The following is a 22,211-nucleotide window of genomic DNA, read 5'->3' as shown; positions in this document are numbered from 1 at the left end:
GGGGATGTTTTTCACCTCGTGGTTCTGTGAGGCATTATAGACAACTCCACCTTCTCTCTTGATGTCTATCTTTTGAAACTCAGAATTGTTTGGTGGAAAACCTCTCTTATATTCAAAATTACCAGTGTATTACAGCTGCCAAATTTGGTCATGTGGAAATGGAGGTATTGTGTGACAGTGTTGTTCCTCTCTTGGGCTGATTGGATTGGGTAGTATCAGTTCTAAGATTACCATGCACAACATTTACTGGCTTCAGTACAGCCCTCCTGGATTTTCAGGGCCTCATTTACAAGCCCCTTGCACTGCGTCACTGTTTTTTGACTCAACAGCTGCGCAATCAGTGCGCCACACTGCACCATATCTACAAACGGATGCATGTAGTCCAATGACACCTTTTCACTGCATCACTCTATGACTTCACTGCATAAAAATCACTATGGCTGCTCAGGCGAGGCATAAGGAATTAGGCAGGGTTTTCATAATGTGACTTGCCTCTGTGTTCTGATGCATTGCTGGAGTTACGTTTTAAAACTTACTTCAGCAATGCATCACTTTTGCGCCAAAAGATGTGTCAGAATTTCTGACCCATCTGTTAATCATTGGGCCCAGGAGCCCTTTATTGTAAATACTGTGCATCCATGGTGTAACAAGGGCATTTGGTGCAGGCGCAAGGAAACTGATGCTTCAGTGCTGATGCATCAGTTTCTTGTAGCTGAGGCCTTCAGTGTCAAAGTTCTATCAAGGAATCTCACAATCTACTTCTAAACCATTCTATCTCTACATACCAGTCAGTGTTGTCTAAACAATCTCTGTATATATGACAAATATATTCCTAAAATTCCAAAAATAGACGTATTGGATCTAAACTAATGATATGCTAATGGTATTCATCCTTCATTTCTGCATTTGTGGTGTTGACTGTACCGTAACAGAATTACTATTAAGTCATGTGCAAAGTGCAATCTGTTATGATGGGATTCTGCCTTGTTGCTAATCGGATGAAAGCCAGTAATTATATAACACGTGCTGATTTCATTTTTATATTCCATAATTAAATGTAAACATGTTTTTCATTTTCGCTCCCAAAAGTATTTTTGGATAACCGTAATCCAAAAATAGAAACAAAATCTTTTTGCTTTTGATCATACTTCACAGAAATAAAGCTACACCACAGCGCAATGTGGGAGGTGGGACACAGATCATTATATATTTTCTATTACATTACAATGAGCTCAGTTCGCAACCCATAAGCAAATTGTGAGAAATTGGGTTACTGGTTGACTGGGGTGCCACAATCCTTGTCAGGGAGAGGCACAAGCAAACCCCAAATGAACCTGCGCTCATTCCCCTGGTAGCTTGGCACAGAGCAATGAGGTTTAACTTAGAGGCAATGAGTAAAGTATTTGTGCAACACTTCAAACAGTAATAAGGTGAAAACACCACATGAAAAGTATCCCACATGAGGTTGGAAAAGTAGAGCAAGATTTAATACCTAAAACAAGACTAAAACAACACACATTAATCAGTGAAACCGGAGATATGATTTTTGAAAGATTTTAGTGAAAATATTGCCAAAAAGCACAAAGCACTAACTTGGGATATCTGGTCACACAGGACCGGGACAAAGTCACTATTTTAGGCTGACAGCAATGGAGCCCATGTCAGATACAGTCAGCAGCTTCGGCCCGCTGAAGTTTACCTTCTCAAGTTTCTGCCTGTTCACATTGAAGAGTGCCATGAAGAGCAGGGAGAGCATTGTGGGAGGCTGTCGGTGAAGCACAAGGAGCCAGCCGATGTTGTAGGCAGGCGTTGCTGGAGCTGCGTGTTGGTGGTCCCCAAGAATGGGTGATGATGCAGCACAAATAGTCAGACTGATGGAGCTTCATGCTGAATCGCAATGGGAATGGCGAAGTCTCGGTGCAAACGGGCCCATTCACGGTCGCGAAGAGCCCAAAGCCTTGAATTCAGCTCCAATGAGTCACACCAGGGGCCATATTTATGAATTATGTGGTGAAAGTCACCTTGCTGCTCTGCCTTCATCACAGAGAAAGGGCAAGATTGTGACGTATTACTCCAATATGGTGCATTCCTGTCCTTTTCCCATCTTCAGCCAAACTTGCACCATGGTGCAATGGTGCCGGTGTTGTAGGCAGGATTGTTCATGGGCAGGAAGGGGCACCTTCCTGCAAAAAAACAATCCTAATAGGCCTTTTCCTCTTTCCATGTGATGCTGAGAATGTAGCACACATAGAAAGAGGAAAAATCAAAGAGAAATAAACATATTTCTCTTGATTGCACCTCTCCTGGGGAGGTGTATCTTTTTGGTGCCTTCCCAGGTTCACCAGGTTTGATGAATCTAGAAATGCGTCAAAAACCATGTGAGTTGGGTGGGAACGCTCAACAAATGCCTATGAAATGCCTCCCTTGTCCGATTAATGCAAAGCTGCAATTTGCGCTGTGTTGCATTACTCCAGATTTTGTAAGCCATTTAAAGCCGCACAAAGTGGCTTTGCATGGCTTCAAAAATGTGCGTAGTGCAAGAACAAAACAAACAGGATCATACATATGGCCCCAAAGGTACAGAACCTGAAAGGCACCACTTGGGGATCAGGAACTCAGTGCTGCTGCGTCCAGGGGCTGCAGAAGGACGTTGGGTAGCCTCTAATATCATTGGGGCTCAGATCAGAATGCCTGCAGACTAGCCCTTGGATTAAGTCTGTTGGCCTGAGTTCAAGATAAAGTTGCAGGGCCAGTTCATCCTACCCAGGCAATTGGGCAGCAGGCAGCGGTTCCTTCAGAGCAGCAGTCCAGCAGAGTGGCAGTCCTTTCAGCAGCACCGCAGTCCTGCCTGACTGAGTATCCACAGGTCCAGAAGTATACTATACTTGGTAGACCTGTCATCCTTAGGGTGGTCTTTACCCCAACATTTTGCCTTTTACCTTCCACCTTTGCTGATTCTTTTTGTTGGCCTTAGGACTCTAAGCACTTTACCACTGCTAACTTGTGCTAAAGTGCATGTCCTTCTCACCTAAACACGATTACATTGGTGTATACCTAATTGACATATTTGTTTACAAGCCCCTTGTAAAGTGGCACACCTAGGACCTGTGCTACACATGCTACTAGAGGGCTGCAGTACTAACTGCGCCACTGACAGAAGTAGTCTTTCAAGCCTGTCTCAGACCTGCCACTTCGATTTGGCATTTAAAACTACTCGCCAAGCCTTAAACTCCCTCTTTATTAGATAAAAGTCACCTTTAATGAAGGCCATTAGTAACCCTAAGGCCAGGGTGCCATGTAAGTAAAAGGTAGGACAAACACTGGTATGTTTTACATGTACTGGTAGTGTCAAACAGCCTATTGAATTTTTCACGACTGTGAGGCCTACCCCTCTTTTAGGCCTCTTAAGAATTCCTTAATAATAATGTAGTAGTTTTCTCATTTATCATATGTTTGAAATGGTAATTATAACTCCTTTGTATTGGTGAAGTTGGATTTCACATTACATTACATTACTGTTTTAGAAATACCACATTTAGAAAGTAGAGATTTCTCTGTCTTTGTGACTGACAGCCTTTCTCCAATACACATCAAGGTTGGGTGACAGCTACACTTTGTGCAGTTCCTCTAGACAGCCACAGACAAAGGAATGTTAGGCCCATCTACATTCTGAGCACTCATCTGCATTCATCTGCATTCTGATGGGTCTCCCTGGGCAGGTAGGAATGAGAGGGGCTGACACACTTCAATAGGTAGTGTTCTGTCTGCACACAAAGTACTAATTTACCCCCCAGGGGTGGACTAGCAGACACAACAGGGGTGTAAGGGATCCTTGTGCATTTCATAGAGTCCAGTTGAAGTCACCCCTTACATTAAATGCACTTTTTTGGGTATAAATATTGGGTCCCTGATCCACTAAAATCAGACAACCTCTCAAAAAAGCTACTCTCCTGTCCATGCAAGCACTCACACATTCACTCACACAGCTACTTAATACCCATTTGCACATCCATACAAGCACTCTCACATCCGCATACTCACCTATACAGCCATTCACACAGACATGCACTCTCCAATACCATCACTCATACACCAACTCACTTAACCAAACAGTCACCGAAACAGCCACTCACTCACCCATACAGCCACTTACACATCTAGTCTCCCACTCACGCAGCCATTCAAATACGTACTCACTCATCCATAAAGTCACTCACACACCCACTCACCCACCCATATAGCCACTCACACAGCCACTCACTCACCCATACAGGCACTGATACACCCACTCACTCACCAATAAAGCCATTCACACAGCCACTTACTCACAAACACAACTACTCACACACATATTTATACACCCATACCACCACTCAGACACCCACTCACACATGGATATATGTAAAGTCACACAGCCACTTACGTAATATTTATATGTTTAACAATCATAAACTCTTAGGAAATATACTCTTTGAAGAATGTAAACAGTGATGTCATCAGTAAAGTCATTTGAGATGCCATCAGTGGTGTCACTGACCATGTCACAAGTGATGCAATATGTCAGGTCATATGCAGTGCATTGCAGGGGTGTAAGTTATAGTTAGTTCAAATAACTATAACTGCTGAATTTCAATGGTTTCCTACTAGTGAAATCTGAGCCTAACATTAGAAACTGCTGCCAGCTGCTCCCTAACTCTGCTGGAAGAACTCTGCCTTTTGCCCAAGGGATCTCTAAGGGCTTGCTGGCTTGCCTCCAGTTTTTCTGAAGTTTCAGGGACACAAAAGACTTCCTACAATTCTGCTGGTGCTGTTGGACTATGCCATTTGTGAGCCCTACACTTGTCTGAGGTGCCCCCTCCAAGCTCTGGTTCTCATAAGTGGGTTTGGCAGCTGCTTTCATCACCTACAGCTCCTGGGCTGCTGAAATCAAACTGTTGGGCTCGTCAAGACCTCAAACAGGCCAGTTTGCACTGGGACTGCTTGAAGGATCACACCATCGACCACGACCCCCTGCTAGCCTTGGCCAGCGTGATCATTGATGAAACCATCAAGACCATGAGCACAATCCACTCTGGCTCTCCGTCAGATCCCTTCCCACGCCACGTCTACAACAAAGCAAGCAGCTCCATCACACCCCACCTGTGCAACATCATCAATCTCTCCCTCGAGACCGCGACCTTCCCAGAGAGCTGGAAACACGCTGAGATCAACGCCCTACTGAAAAAACCCAAGGCTGACCCAAGAGACCTCAAGAACTTCCGGCCCATCTCTCTGCTCCCCTTCCCAGCCAAGGTCATCAAGAAAATCATCAATAACAGACAGCTAACCCGATACCTCGAAGAAAACAGAATCCTGGACCCTTCCCGGTCAGGGTTCAGCAGCAACCACATCACCGAAACTGCCCTCATCGCCGCCCCGACGACATCAAGACCCTGCTGGACAGCGGCGAGACCGCAGCACTAATCCTCCTAGACCTCTCCGCCGCCTTCGACACCATCTGCCACCGCACACTACGCATGCGCCTCCACGCCGCAGGCATCTAAGACAAGGCTCTGGAACAGGCCACATCCTTCCTCTCCAGCAGAACCCAGAGCGTTCGCCTCCCCCATTCCTGTCCGAAGCCTCTGCGATCATCTGCAGCGTACCCCAGGGATCCTCCCTCATCCTGACACTGTTCAACATTTACATGCCCCGCTCGCACACATCGCCTGACAACACAACCTCAACATAATCTCCTACGCCGACAACACTCAACTGATCCTCTCCATCACCAAGGTCCCCATCACCACCAAAGCCAACCTCCAGAAAGGAATGAAGGCCATCGCCGACTGGATGAAGACCAGCCATCTGAAGCTTAACTCGGACAAGACGGAGTTCCTCATCCCCGGCTCCAACCCTTCAGCCTGGGAAGACTCCTGGTGGCCGACGGCACTGGGAGCATCCCCCACACCCACCGACCACGCACGCAACCTGGGAATCATCCTCGACTCAACGCTCTCAATGACAAAGCAGATCAATGCCGTCTCCACCTCCTGCTTCAACACCCTCCGCATGCGCCACAAGTTCTACAGATGGATCCTGACAGATACAAGAAAGACAGTCACCTAGGCCCTCGTCAGCAGCAGACTCGACTACTGAAACACCCTTTATGCAGGAGCCTCAACCAAGCTCATCAAACAACTACAATGCCTCCAAAACGCCTCAGCACTAATGATCCTCGACGTACCACGCCACAGCCACATCACACCCCACCTGAGGGACCTGCGCTGGCTCCCCGTCAGCAAGAGGATATACTTCAAGCTCCTCATCCACGCACACAAGGCACTCCACAAGACCGGTCCAGCCTACCTCAACAGAGGGTTCTCCTTCTACAGCCCCAACTGCCAGCTATGCTACGCTGACCTCTCACTCACCACCGTCCTGCACATCCGAAGAACAACCACCAGCGGCAGATCCTTCTCTCACCTCGCCGCCAAGACATGGAACACCCTCCCACTGAGCCTATGACAGACCCAAGGCCTGCTGACCTTCAGGAGGATGCTCAAGACCTGGATGTTCGATCAGTAGCCCCCCCCAGCACCTTGAGACCCTCGGGGGTATGTACTACGCTTTACAAATGACTGATTGATTGATTGATTGAGGATCAATAGCACAGGTTCACCAAGTAGTGAGTTCTGGGGCAAGTAAGAAGGGAGGAGAGAGAGACAAACTGCCCCAACAACTGGTGGCAGTCTCTCTGCTGTTCTAGGGTTAGAGCAGGGGAGGGGCTGACATGTTCTTCTGACCCATCCTGCTCCTTGGAAAATGGAGGTTGTGGAGAGATTTACTCTCATCCTCCACTTCATCATCAGTAACCAGGAACATGATTATCGTGGATCTTTCGAAGTGGAATTCAAGGCAACTAACATGCAAAACCCTTACCCGCTGCATGCTGCACTACCTCGCTAGTGCTGCCGTCGGTCAACAGTCGACATGGCCCCGCCCACCTTTTAGAATGCCTGTACTGCGTCGAAATAACGGCCGCAGTTAAGGCGTTGAAGAATTACTGGGAGTCTTGCTGTCCATCAGTTAGAGGACCTCACTCTTACTCTTTTTCTCATCACAGTGTGGTATTGGGTTCTCCAGGCCTACATACTCCGCAGAATACCCTCTACACCATAAAAGATGTTGGCACGGAAACTAGAAAATGCAAAAGACAAGTTTATTAAGACCCCATGGGGTGGTGGTACATTCCTACAGCACCCTTCGGCAATGCAAGAAGTATCACACCGAACATCGGTGTGAGTCCTCTTTTATACAGTTTTACAGTAATAAAAATGTAGGCGAAACACATTTACAGAGGTTTAGGTACATATATGGTCATTTTTGGAACACAGCCAATTCATGGGAGGAGTTACAACACCACTGGTCAGTTTGGAGGGACATTCCTAAGTGATGACTGTTCAGACTTAACTGCGCATGTGTGAGCTTGACCAATACTACAAATAGCTTGTTTCTGGGCAAACTCGAGTGGTCAGTGGTGCAGAGGAAGGACAAAAGGGCATGCTGACCACGAGGCAACGCATTCATATGAAATGGCCGCCAACACATTCAAAATGGCTTCCGTCAACCATAGTCAAGATAAGGGAAATTCGTGTAGCAAAGCTTAACGCTAACCCGATCACCGTCAAATTACGACAACAGGGCCCATACTAGCAGTATTGCCAGGCCTGAGGCTCCACAAGCTCTATCACCCACACCTTTAGGCCAGGCTGATACTTGACCACCGTGGCCTTCTGGTCATACCACCATTTTATGACATTGTTGCTGGCTTCCAGATTCTCTTGAGCTTTTTTCTAGAAGTGCTTCATCTGGGTACAGAGTGCTAGTATGTAGCCGACCACATCCTGGGGTCCCCGTCCTGGGAGTGTTCGTCCAGCTCTCCTTGAGACTGAGAGGTCCTTGCACAGGGTACCCATACGAAAGTTCAAGGAGGCAAAAGCCAACCCACTTCTATGGTACGTCCCTGTAGGCTAATAAAAGGCATTACAAGAGGACGTCCCACTTCTGCTTCAAGGGCTATGACAGGCCCATGATTATTCCTTTGAGCGTCTTTTTATACCGTTCAACAAGCCTGTTAGTTTGTGGGTGATATGGAGTGGAGAACTCCTTCCAATTGGCTTCATGTATGCCGACAAGAAGTTGGTATTGCGGCCCGATACCATATGAATGGGGAACCCCATATGGGTAAAGATCCCCATCAGTGCCCTGGCCACCATTCCTAGAGGAATAGCCTCTGGGTACCAGGTGGCATTGTCCAACAAAACCAGGATGAACCTGTTGCCCATGGCTGTCTATAGGGATCAGAGGCATTACAGTGTCCTTGCTGATCCTTTCAAAGGAGGTGCAATGGCAGGAAATAGTTGCAAGGGAGCCTTGCACTTCCCACATGACTTGTCATTGGCCAGGCAGGTAGGACAGGACCTGCACAAAGCATTTGAGGGCCTTCTCATCTGAGGTTAGTAAAGGTGTGTGATGAGACTGTCCAAAGTCTTGCCCTGCCCCAAATGGCTTGCCAGGGATAGATCATGAGCCAGCTCCAGTAGGAAAACCTGGTCGCACTGGGGTACCACCACACTTGTGTTTCCCCAGCTTCTAGAATCCTTAGCTCGCTATACCGGAGATCATTCTCCCAGTGATCAACAAAGGTGTCACCAGCTACCTGGGCCTCAGCCAGCCACCGTGGGCCCTCAAGCGTGGGACAATCCATCTGCACCTTGCAGAACTCCTCCCTTGTGGGACCACATTCCTGCTGCCAGTTGGTCTGCTCAGGTAGGTTCCCTAGGGCGGCAAACGTATAGCAATTTAATGAAAAAAAAGAATTGCTCTTTTTCAGTTAAAAAGTAGCACAGAGATACATGACAGACACTGTCATTTAGTCGTAATATGATAAAAGTCAATTTTGACTTCAGAAATTTCAGAGATGTTAAAGAAGCCAAATGTGTGTATAAAGAAGCTTTGGGGCTATTTGCATTTTTTAAAGTGTGGAACCTATATTATAGAAGGCTGATTCAAATCAAAAGTCTATGTATAGTAGTTTGTGTTACGATATTCTAATAATCTAATAATGATATATGGACCGAATTGCAACATGTAGGAATGGTGAGTGAAGTTTCGGAGCTCCACTCAACAAATAATAGTTGGTGGCCTTTTTTACTAATTTGACTTCTTTATTAGGTCATATCCTCATACTATATTGCCTTATCCAACCTCATGGGAGCTCTGGCGGCGGATATATTTAGCTGAAGGTCTGCAAAAAATGCAGGGATGTTATAGTTTCTCTCAATCCTCAGCAAGGATGAAAATGCATACATTGATATATGCTTCATCAATGTGTTCCCACCTAGGGTGCCAAGTACATCCTAGGTGTGCTTCAATGCCTCATTTCCATTTACCTATTTTAGGATGTGCAAGATCATTCACATCTCTCTCACATCCGCAGCACATTTATGATCCTGCCCAAGGAACCCATTATTAAAATTCTCCTTGCTAGGAGATGTTTTCTGGAGATGGCTTTAACTCAACTTTTTTCACAAACTGTCACAAAAAAAGAAAATCACGCTCCGCTGTAAACAGGCATTGAAGAACACCTAGGATGCACTCGGCAACCTGATGATGAAGCATGCCACCAACTGATGATGAAGCAGGCCACCAACTAGGTAGGTGGGTGAGAGTTCTTTAAAAATAAACTAACATTTTTTCACACAGATGAATTGGATGCAGTTTGAATTTCAAAAATTGAAAACAATAATTTCGTTTATTAGAAGTTAAGCTTGCAATACTCTGATACCCCAGGGTTTCCTGCAACTTGATACAATGGTGACAATATTAAGCATTAAACAATAACAGTTTGAGGGCTTTACAAACAATCAGCAGATCAGTCATAAAATAGAGGTGACACCAAACAGTCACTATTAAAAAAGAAGAGACATTTGGAAGTTACTTGTTGTAAGAAAGCACAAGAGAGTAGAAGACGTTCTAAATACTCATTCAGAAATACAGTGAGTAAAAGAGTGTACTAGATATGTTTGGGCCACATGGCATAAACTGTTGGATGGATTGTGCTTAATGCTTTAAAACTTTTGTTTTGGCCACCAGTAACTGAAAGTAAGGATATCATATTTGTCTTGTTTGTTTATGCTGCCTTTAGTACTTGTTCCATTATGCTACTCCTAAACAGCATCTCAATGAGTGAGCTTGACTTCTAAGATGAGCACAACGCATTGGTTTAAACTAATTGGCTTGTTTAACCTTCCAGTAAGTCCATGATAGATGGCACAGAAAGTTTAACAGTGGCACAGAAGATAAATGTTATCTGAGGGCTGCATTGTGCTGATACACAACTCACATATACTCACTTACATCTAGAGAGCACCCTTGGGAACGCCCTTTCCTTGACACTCAACACTGCTTTCAAACTGCTGGCCAGCCATGGAGAAGGATGGCTAGGAAAATTGCCTTTGCCATTTAGAAAATCCTACATTTAGTTTGTATGCACATTGCCAGTAAATTGTGTCTTAAAAGCACACAAGGCACATAGCTTAATATGTGCTAGAGATTCAGGAGAATTTCATGTGAACAGTTCAAAAAGCTATCCATCAATGTGAAAGTAAAGCTATATTTTCCATGAACAGGCCTAGTTATGAATAATTTATTGACTTGATGAGTGGTCAATCAAAGATATTTTTTCCTGTGTTTTAAAACTCAGATTAAGGGGGATTTTAGGTACAGGTTTGATTGGTGTTAACACAGATTAGCCATGTGGAAGGAGGGCAGAATTAGTCTATAACACAAATGGCAGCTTTCACTGCTTTCCCTTTTTAAGCGGAGTTCACATGATGATGGTATTGCCAAGTCTAGTTGCAACTTATTGTTGCAGCTTAGGAGATCATATGTACTTTACATGTCCTAAAGTTGTTTAAGGGTCTTGTATTACATGCACTTTAAATTGACTTTACTTTCTTGCACATTTTCCATTACATTTGATTGTATGCTATAGATCTGCTTGTTAATGTATGGTGGATTACTAATGCACTTTAGTATTTCTTGTGCTGAAAAATAGTTTACAATGTGCCTTTTTCATAAATATGGTTGTATCTGATCAATTAATAAACAAATAAAAATATAAAATCTATTGCCCTGAATGAGCTCTGGATATTCTTTGATCACTAGGTAGTGCACAAGAGAAATGTTGACCCTCGCTACAACCTCCACAGAACATCCTTAGACCTGGAAAGATAACACCTTAAGAAATAATACTCTGCCTGATTGCTGGAAGACAAAATATCCATGGACCCCTAAACCCTGGCTCTGAGAGACTGGAACTGTTCTCAAGAGTGAAGTGCAGTAGCGACCCGTGGCGGGTGTGCTGCTGGGCAGTGACGTGGGGTGGGGGAGGGGCAGGGTGGGAGGTAGTAAAGTACCTGCAGCAGAGTTTTATACCATATGCAGCTAAGTCTGTTTTTTTGGGGTGGTCCAAGATTTATGGCATTTACATAATCCAGGTGGGATCCAATTACTTTTGGCATCTTTTTAAGAGTGTTGATCGAACACATGCATATAATTCTGACCATCCTTAAAATAAAGATACATTTAGACACAACAGTGTTAATGTGTGGTCTGAAGAATCAGTTATTATACATAGTTACTCCCAGGCTTTTTGCAGCCATTTTAGCTTTAGGGAGAGATCCAATCTCTTGAGGCCAGTACTGCTGGGTCAAAAGCCCTGGATTCACTCTCATGACTACTATTTCGTTTTTTACAGCATTAAGCTTTACATGGGTAATACTCATTCATCCGCTGATAAAATTAATGGTATCCTGGAAGATGTCTTGAAGTGACGCATTATCTTTCAGATGCAATAGAATTTGAGAGTCATCTGCATAGTTGAAAATGGCTTTTAAGACTAATTTATATATTGAAATTATGGGGAGATAACACAGAGCCTTGAGGGACACCACACTTTGCCTCAGTTGTGTTCGCCAAGAATGGTGACAGCTGTACAGCAAGGGTCCTATTTGCACAAAATGATTGCATACGGTATTAGGAATTCCTTCAATACCTGCAGTTTTGAATGTAATAGGCTCAGCCCATTTCAAGTTTCTGGAAGACAAATATAATTGGGAGGATTTAAGAATCAGTTTTCCCTAAAATTTAGTTCTCAAAGAACCTAAACATGCTTAAGTAGGTTCGATTATAATCATTCTCTGTGTTCTCTATTGAAATATAAGGTCTCATTGCCTTCATGTCTTTAATGGCATTTTTTGTCTTTTTAAAGAATACATTGTGTTTATTGCATTGATCTTTTGATAACTGCACGCAATGATTGACCTTATTGATGGTCAAGAGATCGTGCATTTTTCTGAACATTTCCCTTCAGCGTTCTGAGCATCGAAAATTCATATAAATAGTAGGCAATTTTTGTTCGAATCACAACTTTTGGAAATGTTAACATTCTTAGTTCAAAATAATCTTGGTAGGTTCCTTGTAAGGCTTACACCACCACTGATAGTGGAGGTGTTTCAATCTTGTTTTAGCCTCCACAAACTCCAAGAGAGAACCATGTGGCTGGAGACTACCTTTTAATTACTCAATTACCTTTCAAAGAGATATGGTTGCTAGTAGCCTTCTTTCTCAATTGTGGGAATACCTGTTGAACAGCCACAGTGGTTTCATCTTTAATAGATTTAATCTAAAGAGTTCTTGAAGCCAGCCTAATTTATCTACTTTATTGCATTTCCTACTAGCTGTAGTTTCAAAGTAACTTTTGTAGGCTTGACCCATTGAGATCAAGTCAAAAGTGATTAAATGTTGATACAATCAGATACATTGTGAAATTGCAATTGCCACAATATTGCAAGATAATGTCGAGGCTATGACCAGTTTTGCGAGTAAGTTTATCAATTTTTTTCGAAGAATTTCCAAGAATCAAATAAATTCATGTATTTAGTATCTTTAAAACCAGCCTTGCTATTATTTGGCTGGTAATGGAAGATTCCTTCAATCATTAATTTAGGCTATTTATTCACTAAAGAGCATAGTATTTCACAAAAGTGTTTAGAAAAAAAGGTCATGTAATGTAACTCATGTAATGAAGTGTTCCATATAAAAGTGGTGTAGTAACCACTAGTCTTAGTTAATTAGTTATTTCCACTGTCTTTCAGATCATGTTGGGTAAATACATAATTGATGGTGTTAATTATTTAATTGCTTCTAATAATTTGGGTATTAATTATATCATGTTTAAAGATTTTTAATTAATAGGTAATCTTATAGTGTGATCATATTTGTAAATGATGTTAATGCAATCAATTATTTTTTATCAGTGTAATATGTTTTTTGTTTATTGGAATATTAAGGCGAAAAGGTGGGAAGCATTTAAATCAATGTATTTTATATTTAAAAGGTATAATGTTTTTATGTAATTATTTGTATACTTTTATGTGTTCATTTTATGTTTTAGATTTTTAATTACTTAAATACAAATTATATAATGTTAGAATATAATTTGTAAAATGTTTATGGAAATGTGTTTTTCAAGTTGATTTGATATCAGTGTAATTTATTTTGCATTAGTTTAGGGTTCGGAAAGTTATATACATTTTTTATGCCCTACTGTTGACTAAACTGCAGTGGGATTAGTAGTTCTGATCCCTGTAATATTCAATACTTTCCCAACAGTTTCTCAGGTTGGAGGGAGAATATTAAATCTCGCCCATAGTAAATTAAACCCCTCCAAAGTCCAGCACTTTCCCTACTGTTTCTTATGTTGGATTGGAAATAGTTATGTTATGGTTATTTCTATTGTTTTAATTTCAATTATCCTACCTTTAACCACTTGTCCTCGGGCTGCCAGTTTGCTTGCTCGAGCGCTCCTGCCAACGACTGCTCACGAGATCAATATCTACGCGTTCCTAGCAACCATTCTTTCGGCCTCTTGCTACTTGAAGCATATAAGTACACACGCAGCTCACGCTGCGTGACCCGACGTAGTGGCCATTTTTAATCTATAAGATCTTATCTAAACTCTCGGAGAATTTAATCGGAGCACTACTCTTCCGAACTAATGGGATTCCTAAACACAATTCATCGGAACTACGGGGAATACTTAATTATCTTCAACGGCACTATACAGCATATGTTCTATTCTTTACTACTACTCACATTTTATACATTGTGGGTAGAATTTTTTTTTCTACTACGTTTCCTCGATCCAAAGGGTTATTCAAGTACTGATACTTCCAATTGCTTAGAATCATTTATGTACCTAATTTTTACTATTACCCTAAGTATTTAAGTGGTGGAACTTAATATCAATTTTTACTGGAACTAAATATTTATACAAACTTGCACTAGAACTAAATATTCGTATACATCATGAGCCACCAAAGCTACAACATCAATCCACCCCATGCTTTTTGGATTTCTGGAATTGAACCTCTATTAAAATGGTTGGAATGGAAACCTTATTTCTGTAACTACATCGATGTCTTAGATGAAGATTGCAGAATGTCGTCTGTACTAAAGAAAAGGTTGCTTTTGCATTCTTTGGGTTCTGTTGGGTTAACAGTGTTTGAAGGCATGACAAAACCATGTTTGCCTGGTAACTTAAATGTATATGCATTGGTTTTACTTCATCTTGACACATATTTTGCACCGAAGGTTTGTTTTGGTGTAACAAGGTATACATTCTTTTCTAGGAAACAAATCAAGGATGAAAAAATTGACCGTTACCTTGCTGATCTCAAAAAGTTAGTTTTAGATTGCAAATTTGGCATCCTCCCCTCCAGGATGATATTATAAGAGACCAAATAGTTATGCATGCTTCCAACCCAACCATATTAGATAGACTCTGGATAAATGGTGATGCTCCTTTTGATGATATCCTTGCTATTGTGTGAAAAGCAGAAATTTCAGGCAGATGTGTCAGTATTCTTAAACAAGACAACAGTACTAGTGAAGTTGTGAGTAAGGCGAATGTGAATGAGAAAAAGAAAGCATCAATGTATTCTAAAAATAATTCCAATGCTAAACCCACATATACCAAATATTTTCCTAATTCTGATCCAAACCTAAATGCTATAGATGTAGTAGTTTAGAGCATTTAGCTGATAGTAAGAGTTGTCCTGCACTTAAATTCAAATGTATCAATTGTGAGCTCAGAGGTCATTTTGTCAAAGCATGTAGGAGGCGGAGGAATAATGTTAAATTTGTAAACAACATAGCTGGAAATGTTCATTTGAGTACTGATGAAACTGAGGGTTTTGATTCTCAAATTGAAAAGGTTGTAAGAAACTGTATCCCTTGTTCTTCTTCTGATAAGTCATTACAAACTTTTCACCCTCCTATGTCTAAAGGATTTTTGACTAAAAATCCTTAGGAAGCTGTTGCGGTTGACGTAATGGGACCAATCAGTGAATCTGACGGTTCTCATTGCTATCTCATTGTTCTTTTTTTTTTTTTTTTTTTTTTTTTTTTGTATCCTCATCTGCCCGACACACGTCCCTTAGATGCGAGAGGAACCAACCAATCAATCATCTCACTGCCTCTAGGAGCAGAACCCTGAAGATTGAGCCGCTTCACAACTTAGCAGAGAGTTTTATGAATTGATAGGAACAACCGTGCATCTTATGACGATGTCTCAAAGCAACGTAGTGCCAAAGATATTCAGTATCTATTTGTCGGAATCTGGGCATGCCACCATACTGAACTTGAGTGGATGGGCTTAATCATCGGATATTGGGGGAAAAAAAAAAAAAGGACCTCATTTCCACTCTGTCAAAAGTTTCCAAAATGCGAGATTCTGAGCTCTACATGATCTTCTCAGATCTACTTTTGAGGTTTCATATAGTGAGTTTAACCATCCTGAGTGGGTGGGAGGGGTGGTATCCACCCAGTTCATACATATCTGCCGTCTTGCCAGCAGGATGGCGTAAAACAGAAAGGATCGTGCTGCCCCAGTTATGTTCTGGACTACCCCAAGGATGACAAGAGATAAAGAAAAGGGGATATCAATTTGAATAATCGAGTCCAAAGTAGCTTTAATCTCTGTCCAGAAAGTTGCTAATTGGGGGCATTCCCAGAACATATGAGTGTCTGATGCTGAGGGGAGTTTACATTTGTTACAACATTTCCCCTCTTGAAATTTGGACAAACGTAGGGGAGTGAGATAAGCCCGATGTAAAGTGAACAAATGGTTTCGTCTAAGCCATGCGGGTTTAACCAATGTATATAAGAGGGTGAAAGATTCTGTCCAACTGTCCTCCTCTATTGCCGCAATTTCACTCCCCCAAAGCTGTTTTGGAAGGTGGAACTCCCCATCTATCTCCTCAAGTATAGACCAATACCAACAAGCCACCTCTTTGCCTCCTGTCTGTTTTCTGATTAGCTGTTGTTCTAAAGGACTAATTCTCCCGATATTAGAGTCTTTCCTGTTCAATTCTCTGGCCCAACTGCTGATTTGTATATATTTGAATCTTGACAGTGTCAACCCTACTCTTTCCCTAAGGGCTTCCCACGGTATCAGGGTGCCTCCACCAAGTAGGTCCCCCCATCTAGCGATCCCAGCTGTCAAAAGAGGAGTGGCCAGAGAGTCCTGTAGACATGGTGGAAGCCCGGGAGAGTCCCAAATTGGTGCATAGTTTGAGTAATACGCCAACCCCACTCTGCGCTTAATTTGTGCCCAAGTCTTCAATTGTGTTAATAGAATCTTTAACCTCACCTTCTTGAAAAACTTTTGTTCTCCGAACTTGAAAAGAAACCCATCCAATGGAAGGTTTGCCCCTACCAACATTGCTTTAAATAACTTCCCATTTGAGGTAGCGTCTGGTGTCTTCAGAAGCATTCTCGAATGGGAAAGCTGAAACGCCCAGGAATAGTACTGAATATCTGGGAGGGCCAGACCACCTTTTTCCCTCCTCCATTTTTTCCAAGCCAACCTTGTCGCTTTGAACCCCCATATGAAAGAGTTTATTTCTTGTTGACACTTAAGAAGTTGTTTAGAGTCAAAAGCAATGGGAATTGCATTAAAAATAAAGGTCAATTTAGGGAGGATGGACATCTTTACAATATTAACCCTCCCATAAATTGATAGTCTTAAACCAACCCAGGATCTTAAAAGGGCCCTACACTCTTTGGCAACCAAGTCTAAGTTTGATTTTGCTAGATCGTCAATATCTTGTGTGATTTTAACTCCAAGATAACGTATTGCGTGTGCTGAGGGCGTCACCCCCACACCCGGATTGGCAATATTCCATGTCATCAACTCGGTCTTATCGGCGTTAATGTCGTAGCCTGAAATACCTCCAAATTCTTTGGCTTTTTCGACCACTACGGGGAAAGCATTTGCAGGGTCGCTGGTGTATATTACAATGTCATCGGCATATAGGCCAACTTTCCTTTCCCATCCACCGAATTTAAATGAGGAAATTCTTGGGTCGTCCCTAAACGATTTTGCAAGTGGCTCAATGTATATATTAAACAATAAAGGGGACAGGGGGCAGCCCTGTCTTGTACCCCTAGTGATCTGGAAGGGCTGAGTACACACACCATTCACCATGATACTAGCACTGGGGTTTTGATATAAGAGTCCTATTGATCTTCGAAAATATGGACCAAATGCAAATTTCTTCATAGTTTCAGCTAGGTAAATCCAATTTACCCGGTCAAACGCTTTAGTTGCATCAAGGGTCATAATGGCCAAAGGAAGGGAAAAAGTAGAGGCAATGTCCACTGCCCCGATCAAATCATATGTAAGGTCCGAAAGTTGTCTACCCTTAATAAAACCCTTTTGGTCAGTATGAATAATCGACCCAACCTCGCGTCCAAGTCTGTTTGCCAGCACAGCCGCAAAGATCTTGTAATCACTGTTTAAAAGTGAAATTGGCCTATATGAACCGCATTTGGCTGGATCTTTCCCGGGTTTTGGAATCAAGACAATAGTCGCCTCCCCCCAAGATTTCGGAGGAGCCACACCATTTATTAGGATGTCATTAAAAAGTCTTGTCAGTACCGAAACTATTTCCGGGGCTATAACCCGTAATATTTCACCAGGGAGGCCATCCGGGCCTGTTGCCTTTCCTCTCTTCACCTTTTTAATGCATTCCTTCACTTCTTCTTCTGAGATAGGCCTATCAAGACGCTCGCTTTGTTCGGAACTAAGAGTGGGAAGGGTAATCTTCTCCAACCATCTAAGATTTGAGATGGGGTCCTCCAAAATTTCTTCCTTGTATATTTTTTGAAAAAACTCCAAAAATGCTTCCCCAATATCTTTAACAGATGTTCTTTCACTTACCTCTCCATCTACCATGATATGTTTTATATATTTTTTTGCCTGGTCCGATTTAATTTTCCACGCTAAGACCTTACCTGCAGACTCACCATATTCAAAGTTGGAGATTTTACTTGCTTCCCATTTTAGGGCGACCCTTTCTTGAAGAATGTTATCTAGCTTTTCTTTTAACCCCTTACGTTGTTCTTGCTCCATTTTGGTTCCGATTCCAGTGCCAATATGTTGGTCCAATAATGCAATGTCCCTTTCAATGCTAATGATCTTAGCTTTGTAGATTTTCCCTCGATGAGATGCCCTATTGGTTATGTAACCTCTCATATAAGCTTTAAAGGCTTCCCATACTGTGTTTAGCTGGGTGGAATTAATGTTTATATCCATGAAAAGTTTTGTTTCATGGATGAGAAGGTCTGTTTCTTCTTCTTCTAGAAGAATAGTGCGGTCAAATGACCACAAGGACTGAGAGATTTGCTGAGCCGATTGCAAACAAAAAACAATGGCGGAATGGTCCGATAAGTGTGAAGGTAAATACGTTACATCCTTAAGGTGGTCTCTAAGTGTGTAACTAAAGAGGGCGTAATCAATCCTTGATTTGTGATTATATTTATAGTTGTGGTATGATACCCCGAGTGCCCTACCAGCTCTCTCCCTCCATGGATCTGCCAATCCGAGTGTCGACATAGCATCCCCCAACACCTGCCTGGATTTTTTAAAGGTTAATGCCCTTGAATTAGGGGATTTGTCCAGCTTTGGATTGAGTACCAGGTTAAAATCTCCCATCCAAATTATCGGACCCTGTGTTAATAATAACTTAGTCTGGATTTTAATCAAATATGAAGGGTCATCCTGATTAGGGCCATAATAACCTACCAAATTGTATATACTATCATCTAAACTGACCCTAGCGTATAGCCATCTACCACTTAAATCTTCTTCAAATGCAAGAATCTGGGCTTTGATTTGCTTTTTGAAGATAATTAGTATACCACGAATATTCGCATTATGATTAGTGCAAATATAACTGTCAACCCATCTGATTTTACTCAGGATTTCCTTCACTTTATGTTGGAGAAGATGTGTTTCCTGGATGACTATGACCTGCGCTGGTGAGTCCCTCAGATATTGCAATATTCTATATCTCCTACTCTTAACACGCAGGCCATTGACATTCCAGGACAGAAATTTAATTACCATCAGCCAGTGTCCGGACCCCTCCCCCTACTCCAGCTCCCTAAAGGATTGTATCTCCCAGTGAGAGTTGAGTGAAGTGTGCATAAAAGTATACTCGATTGAACTAATATGTTTGAGACTGTGCCTGAACAGTGAGGATGTTTTATAGTTTTACCCCTTCTCCCCTCCCACCCCACCCTGGAAAACCCCCCCTTAATTAATCTGGCTATTGCCGCCAGAATTGCCTCTCTGTGGAGTTCCATATGCCCTGATCATTTACATAGTTAAATATATCCCGGCATACCTTAATTGCTTCTAGGGGAAGACCATCATAATTATGTGAACTAAAGTAATAGAGATACTTGAGTTTAGGATTTAAGTTAAGTTTAGGTGTTAGATGCACACCATCACACATAACGGGAGTATTGTTCTGATGCAATTTTCCTTTTTTAACTAATATATTTATATATATATATATATATATATATTTTTTTTTTTTTAATTCAACTATACCTATATATCTCTTTCATTTGTAAACATTTTTTTTTCCTTTTATATATATATATATTTTTTTTTTATTTTTTTAAATTCTTTATCTTTCCCGTTTTTTTTTTTTTTTTTTTTTCCCCGCTTTTCATCCCTTCCGTTTTTTTTTTTAATTTCCCTTTTTTTTCCCCCCCCTCTTCGTTCCCCTATTCTCAACCTTCTATCCCCTATACCCTGTACCCTTCACCCTTCACCTCTATTCTTATCTACATGTCTACATCTACATATTTTAACTCAGTGACTCCATGCCGTGTCTATATTAACCTAAGAACTATCCCTAGATGTTACCCTGTTGATGATCATAAATGGATGTCAAGAGTTCATCTGCCTCCAATGGAGAATGGATGTTGTGCATTTTATTGTTATACATTACCCGCAAAAAAGCGGGGAACCTCATTTGGACAGTTGCTCCCAGAGCCCTAAACTTCTCCATCTTCTGGCCTAACTCCCATTGTCTGTCGAGAGTAGATTTAGATAAATCAGATCTGACCACGTATGAGAAGTCTAAAGCTTTTAAAGCAGTAGCCTTTAGAGCTAAGTTTAGAATCTTTTCTTTTACGGAGTAAGTCAGAAAATTAACTAGAATTTTCCTAGGTTTAGACCTTCCCTGTTTTAAATGGAAGGGATCTCTATGAGCTCGCTGAATGTCTTTTTCTAGCTCCTCAATGGATTCCTCCAAGTTTAGGGACTCTTTAAGCAAGGAAGCTACAATACAAATTTTTTCATATCACTCCCCTTTTTTCCTTCTGGAACTTTTAGGATTCTAATGTTATTTCTCCTTGAGTAGTTCTCCAAAGATTCCACTCTCTCTTTTGTTGCGTTCCCGTCTCGCCTTAGGTAATAAATCTTTTCATTAGCAGAATCTAATTTAGCTTTTAGTTCAGCAACTGTGCTCTCGAGAGTATCTGTCCTGTCAGATAGAAGATCTACTCTCTTATCCAAAGCATCAAACGCTGCTTTAATCTCCAGCTGGTTACGCTTAGATTCAGCGAACCCAGTTTTAATTTCGTGCAATAAATCCTCCAGAGAAATCTTCTCCCTCAACTCCGAGGTCTCGCCTGCCTTATCCTTGTCCTTATCCTTATCCTGAGCGGCAAGAAGTCCAGCTTCTACTGGGATATTATGAACAGCAGCTGAGTCTACCACCTCCACCTCCACCGGGACTGAATCTTGAGTTTCGGCTGTATCGCCCATCTTACTTTTGTCCTCTAGTGGTCCACTGGGGATTTCTAGAACTTGAGGTAACACTTTAAAGTAAGATCTCATTGTTCTTATTGATTTTTTTTCCAGATGGGCAGTTGTTAGAGTTGTTAACTAAGCTGATACTGAATCAGTTTTACAATTTTTAGATGAAAAGTTTGTTACTGTGGTATTCCTTCATGTATACTTACGGAGAATGGTGTACAATTCCTATCATCTAAAGCTAAAACTTATTTTAAAAAATTGGGCATCACACACAAAACCACTTCTCTTTATAACCTGAGTGGTAACGGTATGGTGGAAAGGTTTAATAGAGTCTTTAAAAACACCATTCAATTTTCTCTTAACAGCAATCTTGATTGGCTGACTCATGTAGGAAGACAGTGTGAACCTATCGTATCACTGTTAATGAGTCTATGGGGTTTTCTCCTTTTGTACTCAAGAAGGGTAGAAATCCTCTTTGTAAATCTATTCCTACATGGTTGTTTTCTAATGATGTGCAACCTTGGTCTAAAAGTTAAGTTTGTACACGTATGGAACTTATGCATGAAAAAAGCAAGGCATACTATGATGTTAAACTTGCTACGAAAAAAGTTGTCATAAATGTTGGTGATTGGTTAAGTATTAAAAAACCAGGCTGGGTTTCCAAAGGTGATACTCAGTATTCTGAACCTATTAAAGTAATTGAAGTACTTCTTAATGCTGTGAGGTTTAGTGTTGGTAGAGTTTGGAATTTGAATAGAATTGCTAAATGTCAATCCAATCTTGTTAGCTATAACTGGATGCCTGATGATGTAGATAGTGGTGTTTCTGGTGACATTCTTCCTGCAGTTACTCCAGTCAATGGTGAGATAATCAATGTAGTGTCCGATACAAATTCTACTGATACTAATATTTCATCATTGAGTGACATTACTGGTACTCCTGAAACTCAAATCCCCACTCCTTTTTTCTCTTTGAGGGATGAACC

The sequence above is a fragment of the Lissotriton vulgaris genome, chromosome 3_1 (assembly GCF_964263255.1).
Source record: "Lissotriton vulgaris chromosome 3_1, aLisVul1.2, whole genome shotgun sequence".
Lineage (NCBI taxonomy): Eukaryota > Metazoa > Chordata > Amphibia > Caudata > Salamandridae > Lissotriton > Lissotriton vulgaris.
Note: the sequence above shows the minus strand (reverse complement) of the source record.